Below are 12,296 nucleotides of genomic sequence, written 5' to 3'. Positions count from 1 at the left end.
TCTGTTGGTCCCAGCAGCAAGGCCAGTGCTGTGCCTTCCCAAAGCATCCCAGGCTGCTCTCAGCAATAGCAGGGGTGGCACCATGTGGGAACTGTAGCTGCCAGACTGATTTATATGTGAGATAGCCTCAGAGGACTCTAAGATAAGCCAGGTAAGATTTGCAGGGTGAGCCTCCAAGTTCCTGGTCAGAAGGGAACAGGAACCAAGGAAGCTGGAAGGAACTGTTACTAAAATTCCTTTATACCCACATAGTTGTGAGGCCCAGAGAGTCTTTGTTTTGTTTTTCTATGAATAGTCTTTTAACAAAAAAACTACACAAATTCAAAGTATACAATTTGATCATTGTGACATAGGCATACACCAGTGAAACTATCATCACACCACAATAATGAACATACACATTACCCCTAAAAGTTTCCTCAAAAGTTTCTTTATACCCCTGTATAACCTTCCCTCCCCCCCGCACCCCAACACCAGAAACTACTGATGCTTTCTGTCCCATAAATGAGTTTGCATTTTCTAGAATTTTATATAAATGAAATCATATGTAGGTATACTTTCTTTTTTTTTAAGATTTTATTTATTTATTTGAGAGAGAGAGAATGAGAGATAGAGAGCACAAGAGGGAAAAGGGTCAGAGGGAGAAGCAGACTCCCCGCTGAGCAGGGAGCCCAACGTGGGACTCGATCCCGGGACTCCAGGATCATGACCTGAGCCGAAGGCAGTCGCTTAACCAACTGAGCCACCCAGGCACCCTGTAGGTACACTTTCATGCCTGGCTTCTTTCAGCATAATTATTTTGAGATTCATCCATATTGTTGTATGTATCATTAGTCCATTCCTTTTTATTGCTGAAAAATATTCCATTGTATGAATATACCATTGTTTGTTTATTCATTCACTTATTGATGACATTGTGTTGTTTCCATTTTTAGTAATGACAAATAATGTTGCTATAAATATTCCTGTAGGAATATTTGTAGAAACCCATGCTTTTATTCCTTGTGGGTAAATAAAAACCTGGCAGTGGAAGGGCTAAGTCATATGGTAGCTACATGTTTAACTTTTTAAGAAACTGTCAAATTGTTTCCCAAAGTGTTTGTACCATTTTGCATTCCCACCAGCAGTGTATAAAAGTCCTAGTTCTCCTCCTCATCATCAACACTTGGTGTTGTCAGTCCTTTTCATTTTAGATATTCTTATAGGTGATAATGAGGCCCAGAGAGTCTAGGGTTACATTGGTGTCTCCTTCAGCACCCACAACAATGCCAGTCATAGACAAAATACTTGTTGCTTGATTGATCAGTCTTTTTACAGTAAATAGTAAATAGTAAATAGTTATAAGCTGATTTGGCCTGGCCTTGCCTCTGGAGACAAAGTTGCTGAGGATTTAAAAAAAGAAAAATCTGGTTCACTACTGCTCCACTGCAGATCGACTAAGACCCAATCCATGAGAAGTAGAAAGGCCAACCCACCATGGGCTTTACACCCTAAGTATTTGAGAGTCCACCATATTTCAGGAGGGCCCTGGGTACACTGATCCTGCACTGCTCAGAGTAAATAGCTCAATGAGGGGACTAAGAAGCAAGCAATGTGAGGAGCAGTTAGAGAAGACTTAGGGAGCATATAACAGATGTCATCACATTCCTGAGAGGCTCTCCTGCAGCATCAGAACTTCTACGCCTCTTTGAGAGCATACCTTGGATAAACAGATGGGACTCACAGAGTAGCTCATAGCTTTTGGTCCACCAGAGGAAGAACATTCTAATGACAGAGCTTTCCAGCTATAGAGTGGGCTACTTCACAAAGATACAGGTGTCCCATTTCTCAATCACCCTCATCTTTGCAGGAATGCAACAGAAGTTACTTACTCCTACCCTGAGGAAGAGGAAGGACTAGGAAAACAGCACCCAAATTCTAAAAGGTAGAAGGTCAGGCACATACTAGGAGTTTTCTAAAGTCTTCATTTAATGAAGCTGAAGAGTGGGGACAGAAAATGCTAAATTATACTTAACAGAGAATGCATTAAAGCAATCCAAGTGGATGGTAATAAAGTAATGAGTTCTGCAGCCTGGCTCAATTAGAGTGGGGAGAGTTGCATTGGTACATTTCCCAGATTATTAAGTAACATTGAGTATGAGGTCAGCTCAGCTGGGGAGAGATAAACTGGAAGAACTTTATACAGTGGTCTACTACCCAAAAAGCCACCAAGGTGTCCAATGAAAAGAGAAGCTCACCTCCTAACCTGCCAACTTCAGAAGCCCAGAAGAGAATATTCTTAAGAACTGAAGGCCAGAGGAAGATCTCTTTATAAAAAAAAATGTTTTTAAGATTTTGTTTATTTATTTATCAGAGACAGAGAGAGAGCACAAGCACGGGGAGCGGCAGGCAGAGGGAGAAGCAGGCTCCCTGCTGAGCAGGGAGTCCAACACAGGGGTCTATCCCAGGACCCTGGGATCATGACCTGAGCCGAAGGCAGACAGACTGAGCCACCCAGGCGTCCCTCTTTATAAAATTTTCATAGAAAATTGAGAAAGACATTTTTTTAATGTTTTAAATGTTTTTAATGTTTTGCAACATGTTTTAAATGTTTACCCCTACCCTGAGGAAGAGGTGGAACTAGGAAAACAGCACCCAAATTCTAAAAGGTCTAAGGTCAGGCATATATAAGGAGTTTTCTAAAGTCTTCGTTTAATGAAACTGAAGAGTGAGGACAGAAAATGCTAAATTACACTTTAACAGAGAATGACAAAATATGTGTTTGTTGTAGAAATTTTTTAAAATAAAGAAAATCACAAATAAAATTAAAAACATCTGTGACCCCACTACCAAAATATTTCTATCATTGACATACTGGTAGATATAGAGTCCGTCTTTTCTGTTTTTATAAAATGGAATCATAATACAGATACTGTGCAGCAACTGAAGTGTAGACCAAAATGGAAAAATACATATTTACTTCATTTGTGTCGATTAGTTTACATTATTATTTTATGAAGAGCTCTTAAATCTAACAATAAAAGTTGACCTCCTTCAATAAAAAAGGTAAAAGTCATTAACAGGAAATTAATGAAATGTTTTTAAAGCAAAAATAGCCAGCCCTGGTAAAAATGTGGGAAAAGTGGGCACTTTCATACAAGGCTGGGGCAATCTGGCAATAGAGTGCCATAAACCTTTGGACCCTGAATTCCACTTTTAGAAATTGGTCCTAAGGACATTTCTTTCCAGAATTAGATAAATTTACTTTTATTTTTTCTGTTAATTTTATGATGTCACTGTTTTTATGTTTAAGCCTTTTATTTATTTGGAATTTAATTTGGTATGAAGAAGAGAATGTAACTTTTTAACTTTTTATTTTTCTAAATGGCTTATTGGTTCCCGAACACTACTTATTAATCAATCCACACTTTCCCTTTCTGATTTTAAATAGTGGAGTTTGACTTTAAAATGTAATCTGCTGCCTCTCAGGCAACATTTGAGGAAATCCTGTTTCTTCCCTCAAATCTATGAGACGATGAATATGTCACTTCCCCTCTTTTTACTTTGTTTCTATGAATTCTTCTTTCCAAACTCTGCAAGGCCATTAGTTTTGTTCTACAGAAATTTCCAGGGCCCAAGGACAAAGCAGAACTAACTAATATGGGGAAATCTAGGAAATGCTTTAGTCTATCCTATATGGTGACTCAAACTGTCTACAGCCTAAGTCATCATTTTCTTCCCCAAACCATTTCCTCCTCCAGATTTCTTTATTTCTATCATCTTGATGTCATCCTAGAGTCCTCTTTCTACTCTCCTGCACACCCAGGACACATCACATCAGTTCTTCCTTCCCTGCATGGGCCTCTCAGGTCCATTCCCGCTGTGGCATCCCATGTTTGTTTCCCTCAGCCCAGGCTCTCCTGCCTTTCAGCAGGAGGAGCAGACCAATCTCCTGGTTTCACTCACTTCCTGGACTAATCTGTTAAATTCACCACTCTGAGACTCTTCTGTATCACATCACTGCTCTGCTCAAAACACTCCAGGTGTTCCTCATTGCTCATAAATGAAAGTACAGACATTACACTAAGCAAGGCCCACTGCAATTTGGTCCTACCCCACCTATCTTTTCTCCCTATTCTGACACAGCGCTCTGTCTCTTAAATATTTTGTCAAATGTTTCTTTCCTCTTCTATCTCTAGTCTGAACTGGATTTAAGGATGTTTATTCAAGGGGCACCAGGGTGGCACAGTCAGGTAAGCATCCGACTCTTGGTTTCACCTCAAGTCGTGATCTCAGGGTCATGGGATCAAGCCCCCTGGCAGGCTCTGCACTCAGCATGGAGTCTGCTTAAGACTCTCGCTCCCTCTCCCTCTGCCCCTCCTCCTCCAAAATAAATAAATAATTTTTTTTAAAAAGGATATTTATTCAAGTATTGAATAAAGTGTTATACTGCCCAGTCTTAATCTTTAAAATTTTAAATTTCCTTGCACCTTAATGCCCATGTATTTACTTTTCTCAGTGGGTCAGTAGCCCTCACAAAAGCAAAATTCCCAGGCCCAAAGTAAAGCCATGCTTTTTCCAAGCTCTTCTTTTAAAAAAACATAAATGTCTGCAACTTGCCCCATAATATTAGGTCCTAGAAATTTTACATCAAAGATTTTATCAGACCACTTTCCTCCAAGTCAAGAAAGATCTGGGAACAGAATAGGACACTGGCGACTGAAAAGAAAGTGCTGAAACAAGGTCAGAAGAAGCTGGAAGGAACAACGAGGCGTGCCAAATGAGAGCCCACCATGATTCAGCTGCACTGGAAAGGGGTGTGACACACCAACTGTATCTCCATGCGGATGGACCAGGCAGGCAGCTCTCTTGACTCCCAGGACACCACATTCCATGTTTCCTCCCGACATGCTGGGCTTCTGCTTCCCAGTTGCCCTGACTGCCATTCTGGATGCACATGCTCTGACTGGTGAGTGTGCCTCACCTCCACACCCTCCTCTGGGCCTTGTGCCCACTCCCAAGACTCCATGCCTTAGCCTGTTGCCTCTTCCAAGTTTCAAATCCATGCATGCAACTCCCAAACTTACTTCACGGGACCCTCACAATCCACTCCATTTTCTCCAATTCTGCCAGCATTTCTCTCAGAATATGGTACTTCAGTATTCCTCATTGCTGCTTCCAGAATATGTTTAACTCAAATATCTCATCTGTCTAAGGGAGTGCACTTTTCTTTGAGTTGTCTATCTTCCTCATGCCCCACCTCTAACCAATCACCAAATCGTAATTTGACTCTCCTAATAATTCAAATGCATCCACTTCTCTCCATCTCCATGGCCACCACACAAGTCCAAAGCCATCCTCAATTCCCACCCAGTCAGTTCGTTACCCTTCTCCCCACATTTGCTCTCTCCTCTTTAGAATCCAGACAGATCTTTTAAAAACACAAAACTAATTTTGCCACTCCCCTGCTTAAAACACTTCAAAACTGCCTTCAGGATATATCCAGTGTCCTTAACCTGTTTGCAGGGTTGCGCATGACCTGGTCATGCCTACCTCTTCCACCGTATTTCCTGCCACTTTGCCCCTCAGTCTCTGGGCTTCTACCACCTTGGCCCTTTTCAGCTTCTCTAATACACCAAAGTCCTTCTGGCTTTGGGGCCTATGCACATGCTGCTCCCATTGCCTGAGATACTAATCTCTTTTCTTACATCTACCTGCACCTTCATCTGGCTAAATCTTACCCTTCCCATGCATGATGCTGCTTTCTCAGAGAGACTTTCCATGACCTTTCAGACTAGATTAGGTTTTCCTCCCTCTCCCCTTCCACTCCCCCTGCATATAACTCCACAGCATCCCACACTACCCTTTTCTTAAAAACCACAACTATGATCATGCGTGCTTCTCCGCTAGCAGAGAGATGTTCTATGAAGGTTCAGAACCTTCTTTGTCTTAATCACCACTCAGTCCCCTCCTCCAAGCATGTTCCTGGATCAAAGATCCCCATCGTCTATGAATGACAGCATGAACTGATAATCTTTATAATTATTCCAATCTACTATAACCACTATGGACAAGGTTGCATTCTACTTAGAATTCCTCTAACTATAACCTGATTTTTGGTTAGCCACACTGGAAATTCCCTGCAGTAAATCTATGTTTTCCATTCTGTGTCAAGGAAGGGCCTGGACTAGCAGAGTAAAGAAAGCTCTAATTCCATGGATGGTGGAGTGGGGGATAAATCCCAAAGGGGGCACAGCCTGAGCAAATGTATAGAATCAGAATGTTGGACATTTGGGGAGAGAGGAAAGGAAACTAACACTGAACTAAACACTCTCACAAACACAATCTCATGTAATCCTTCCAAAACCCTATGAAGTAAGAATCATTAGCCCAGTTTTATAGATGAGGCAACCAAAGCTCTAAAAGTAATTTGCCCAAGGCCACACAATAGGAGACACTGACATGAAATGTTATGCCTTATGCCTTCTCACCCCATTTCCTCAGCCTGGAATATCCATTCTCCACTATCCAAACCTACCACTTCAAGTCACAGCTAAAATGCAGCCTCCATGAGGTCTTCCTTAATTCTCCATGTTAGCTTCAGCCAGTCCCTTCCCATCTGCATGCTCTGCCTCTATTACAGGACTTCTTTTATTCTGCTTGCACTGTAGTCATCTGCACAGGTCTTCCCCACAAGTTAAAAGCTTATTAAGGGCAAGTGGAGTTCTTTGCCACCTCTTTACCCATGGCCTCTGATACAACGCCTCACTGTGAAACAGACTGCCAAGCTGGCTTCAGGAATGTTTCATACAACTCTGCTCTGTGGGAACTCCTGCTCTCCTTTGCCCCCAGGTCCTGCTCCTGAGTCTAGGCTCTCTCAGTCTGCGTTTCCTCTCCCAGGGGAGGTTCAATGCCACCCTGAAGGGGATATAATGACCTTCTGGGGACTGCACGAAGATCCCATGGAGAGCAGAGTGCAGCAAAGAGAAAGTAAGATCACATTTCCTCCTTAGATGTTCATCTTTTTTAATCAAAATACTGCAAAACTTGTCTAGACTTTCTGACTCAGAAACTTAAACTCCCTTTTCTTAAGGGTAATCAAGGCCCCAGATGATCCTTCATCTGTATCAAGCCTGAGTCATCATCAATGGAGTAAAATTGTCATTTCCTTCTAATTTATCAGCTACTATTATATATTTCCGTACTAGAAATGGAATTTGTTTCTATTTATACCCAGAGTGACAAATCAAGTTGGCCACTGAAGTAATGAAAAAGCATGTATCTATTTGTAATACAACTGTACATGTGACAGAGAAAGACTCTACAAAAGAATAGTAAGGAATGAATCCAGGATGGGCCTTACATAACCAAACAACACTTCAAGAGCGTAGAGGTACCATGAAGCCGACGTGGTTATGTTCAGGGTAGTCATAAAGTGTGGAATGAACAGCCATGGCTGCAAAAATCCCAGTAGTCATCCAGTCCAACCTCTTCCCTTTGTAGATAAGGAAAGCTCTGAGATGTGTAGAAATGTTGTAGGTCACACAACAACTAATTAGGGCCAAAGCCAGGTCCAAGTCTCTTGCCTTTCCAACCACACCGTGTGCCACACCTGCCATTCCCTGCTCTGTGCCACAGTTGCTCTAATCACGGGTCCATCCTCCCCAGCAGCCAGGAATTCATATCAAAAGGAGGGAGAAGAGAACCATGCACTGGGCATAGGACCTTTGCTATTAACTATTTGCATGCATAATAAGTCAGCTTCACATCATAGTGGATGCTTATATTGATATTTATAAAAAAATGCTTTGAAAAACTATAAAGTACCATATAAATGTTAGATGTTTAATGTAATTATTACATGATTTCTATCTGGGATGTTAACTCAACAGTTTGTTATTGGCCTTTTTATTTTCACAGCTAATATATCTTTATATCTGGAATCAGAATTGGCCAAAATGAAAGCATCTGATTAGGTTCTTGATTCACCTTATTGGAAAATTCATCTCCCAGAGAGTAGAGAATATGGTAAGAGGAATACTAATCTAGACACAATTCTGTCCAAGAAGGAATCAATTATGTGAAAGAGGAATTTTGAGATAAAGTACATGTCACCTTGGAGTTTGTGATGGAGAAGGGAAAGATAGTTAGAGTGGTAGTCAGAATAGGTTAGGTTATTCCAGAGTAACAAACTCTGAAATCTCAGTGACTTCACACAATTAAAGATTTGTTTCTCACTCAGGCAATGTCAAATGCAGGTTGTTCTAGTCTCATACATTTGCAACCACACCTCATCCATTTGTAGCCCCACCATCTGGAATACGTGACTTCCAAAGTTGCTGCACCAGAGGAAGTTGGAGATGACAGAAGCACACACTGGCCCTCAATTGCATAAGCCTAGAAGTATAACACATCACGTCTCACTTCCTGCTCACCGTGCTTTGGCCAGAAAAAACCATGTGTCCCTAATCCAGCTCTGCAAAGGAGACTAGGAAATGAAGACAGACATTTATCAAGTAATCCCATAAATGGATATTTGGTAAGGAGAATCTACCACATATACTTTCCCCAGATTTCAGGAAAGCAAATATTGAAGTGCTCAGAGTATCCCATTTGTATAAGAACAAATCTATATATGCCTTGAAAAAGGAAAGAATGAAAGAAAATACACCAAAATAGTAATAGTGAATACCTCTAGTTATTTAATTTTTTGTGGGTTTTATTTTCTTTTTATATTTTTTATATTTCCCTAGCAATATTTAATAATCATGTTTTAGAATCCAGAAAAGTAATCCAAGTTGTTTTTTAATTGTGAAACAAGTTCAGACCAGAGACAACTATGACTCCATGAGGAAAATGACTCAAAAGAAAAGGGAATTTCTTTAAAATGCGCTTCTGATTAGGCAATTACAATTAGCCAGCAAGAAGAAAAGTGAGAGACAGGCACAGACATGACTGCAGTCACACAGAAGCTCTCTGATGGACTCTGATTTTTAAGTGCATCCGTGAAAGACAGACAGTGTGCCAAGGGTTCCCGAGAGGGCACAGTCCTGTGAACTACCATCCCAAAAGAAGAAAGAAAGGGAACTTAGAAACAAAAAAAGCACATAAATTAGGGAACAAATAAGCTGAGGCAAAGAGAGGGAATCACAGCTAACTGGGGATTTGGTGGCTCAACGTGAAGCTGCCCCTTCCCACTACAGGCTTCTGCCAACTTGAATTTCTCTATCTACTCCAAGCCACAGCCATCCCTCTGCCGAGTTCCCAGAGCACTTGCCCAAAGTTTACCCGAAGTTGAAGGGGAAAGACCTTAGTGAGCTCTACACAGGGCCCTGATTATCTAGCTCTTACCTCCCTCACCATCCTCATCTTGCCACTCCACTGGCCCTGCCTCTCTGAGCTCCAGCCTCAACGCCCCACTTTCACTTATTTGACCCCCACAGCCCTTGCTCAGCCTGGAATGTACCCTCTCCCCTCCCCAATGAATTACACACTCCCAGTCTAAGACTAGCTTCTTTGTTTATGCCTTTACTAAACTTATCTCAGTTTGTTTATCGGCTTACTTAGGGGATTATTGTTGAATGTCTTCACTGTCAGCTTTCAGGAAAGCAAGAACCACAGCTGGTTGTGCTCAGTGAATGGGGTTTCATTCTTTTCAGCCCCTTTTTCACTTATAGGTGAGAAGTCATGGGAGACATTGTTTCTCCACCTTACCCCTCTTTACTGAGGAGCCAGTGTCACTGGGTAGTATGGTATTTTGAACCAGAAATCATGAAATGGAGTTTTCATTTTTGCTCCCACTCTCACCCAAACTCTCTAAGTGACCTTGCAACCTTGACACTTCCCCTCTCTGAACCTGCTTCCTCTTTTATAACGTGAAAATTTAACCTAGATAGTGTCTGAAGTGCATCCTTCAATATATTGTTCTAGATCTTTCAATAGACTAACAAGACAAAGCAGAAAAACTTAGAAATTAAAAAGAGCAAAGAAAAGGAAGAGGTCACACTAAGGAAAAGAGACAGCCCGGTAGTTGCTTAAGCCTAAGCTCTGGTGTCTGAATCCCATGTCAGCAATTTGGTAAACTTGCAGTCTTAGACAGGTTGGTTAATCTCCCTGGACTTTGACTTCCTCTTCTATAAAATGTAACAAGAACACCTACCTCACAGATTTAATGAGAAGATTAAATGAGATAATGTATTAGAACACCTGGAAGACTATGTTAGGTCCTTTCCTCCTTCCCATCCCTCTTACTGTCACAGAATTTAAAAGCAGGTTATAATTAAATAGGGGATGAATTGAGACAAAAGGCTCAATTGTCTCTGTATGTAATAATGGTTTATGCACACTTCATTCCTCTGAAGATGCTTTCTACAACCTAAAAACAAATAATTGCATCCCCTGAAAAATTCACAGGGAAGAGTTGTGTTTACTTTTTCATTCAAGCAATGCTGTCAGATCCAACTACATGCAATGATTTTAAAGTTGCTTCCAAAGATGTTTACTGATGTTTCTTGTCTTCATGGTACAATGGCAAGAGCATGGCTAAAGTCCATACGCAGACTCCACCACTGACCATGCACTCAACTACGTTGATCACCTTCACCCTTTTCCTGTATGTCACAGAATACAATGAGATTTCATAGAAGGAGGAGGAGAGAGGGTGGGGGGATAGTTCAAACCATTTCTTTTTTTCATCTTTTCTTTTAAACAAAAAAATCCTAGAATCAATAAATGACAGGGTGTTTGAGGCTGAAAAGACATTTAAGAATGATCTCTTTGAGCCCCGTCACTTTTCCCATCATTTGGCGTTTGGTGGAGGTAAGAGACTTGAGCACCTAAAGGCAGTGGAAAGAGAAGATTGGACTTAGAACAGAAACCTGACGTTAGTGTGCTGGCTCTGCCAGTTTTGTGACTGTAGGTGGCCACTTAACATCTTCAAGGGCCCGCAGCTGTGGAAAGAGATAGTAATCAGTACCTCTGTGGGTTAAGTGTGGAGCAAGTGAGACAATGCAAGTGAGAGCTCTTTGTGAAGTATAAGGCAGTTTTCAAATGAAAAGCACCACCATGATTCTTTGGACCTGCAACCTCCAGGTTTATAGGGTGTATCCACTCACCTACCAAAATATGTCATCTCATCTTGCATATCTAATTTTGTGAATCCTGAAAGAAAAAATGCTTATGTCTAACAAAAACTCTGGCACAGAATAAGTATACAATAAATGTTTTTTCTGTATGATCTAGGCAGAAAATGACTAAAGTTTTTGAAGTCTCCTCAGAGTCAAGAGGTGGGTGCTTGAAGCCCCCAAATTTCCTGTCACAGGACAGCCCCCAAACACCCCCTAGGCTCCAGCAGAGTTCTACGTAGCATGTTTCTCTCTCCATTCCCCAGGAGGAGGTGGTCTGATGATGAGGCTTACTTACAAGTCAGTCTTGGTACACACATACAGAAAAGTACGTTCCCCAAAACAAAGTGAGGACTTCCCACTCTCTAAACCCCACCTATGTTGTTCTTCCTTTAAAAGCCAGTTTCCAAAAAGGTCATATGAAGGAAAAAGTTAAGTGAAACCTCAACCTGAGTTGGCAGTCTAAAAAAATTCCAACTATCCTTGAGAAATTCAACAACCACATTCAGGGAATTCCAATTCTTTACAACAGAGGAGGGCCCAAGGCCAGGACAGGTGTTACCACTAATGGTAGAACCAAGGATGTCTTCCTGGATTACCAAACAGATACTATATATTCCTCTCAGAAACTAAGTATCTTCAGGGTTTCAAGGGAGGCCTTCACCTGAAAATGTCCTCCCTGTTGAAGTTTTCAAACCAGTATTTTCGTAAGAACTATATTTTCTTTGGTGAACTAAGGCGTTACAGTGATGACTATACAGGTTCCCAAGTGACAGAAGCCATTATTAGCATTGTTATTATTTTTGTTTAGTTGCATCTCCATAGTAGCCCACATTCACAATGTGCTTTGCAACTGTTTCTTGGTAATAGTCCTCCGGGAGGCAGAAGGAATAACCAGGATTAATATCTGTGTTGCCTGAAGGAGAACCACAGGCATAGAGGATTGGCTACCATCACCATTCAAACAAGGATCCGTCCTGAGACACCCAAGATCTGCCCCAATCTGGTCCTAAATTTACACTGTCTACATCTAGGTTACATTATTTCTGTGGCTCTTGTTTATAACTATTGTGACCAGGTCTACGACCAGGAGCATCTGGACCAGCAATAGAATCAGAATCAGAGATCTTGCGCTTAGGGTAGACCTTAATGATCATCTAACCAAACCCATTACTTCCCGTTAAACAAGACTAG

The sequence above is a fragment of the Callorhinus ursinus genome, unplaced genomic scaffold, assembly GCF_003265705.2.
Source record: "Callorhinus ursinus isolate GAN/ISIS: 27379988/994484 unplaced genomic scaffold, GSC_fseal_2.0 scaffold10, whole genome shotgun sequence".
Taxonomy (NCBI): Eukaryota; Metazoa; Chordata; class Mammalia; order Carnivora; family Otariidae; genus Callorhinus; species Callorhinus ursinus.
This window is presented reverse-complemented; position numbering follows the sequence as displayed.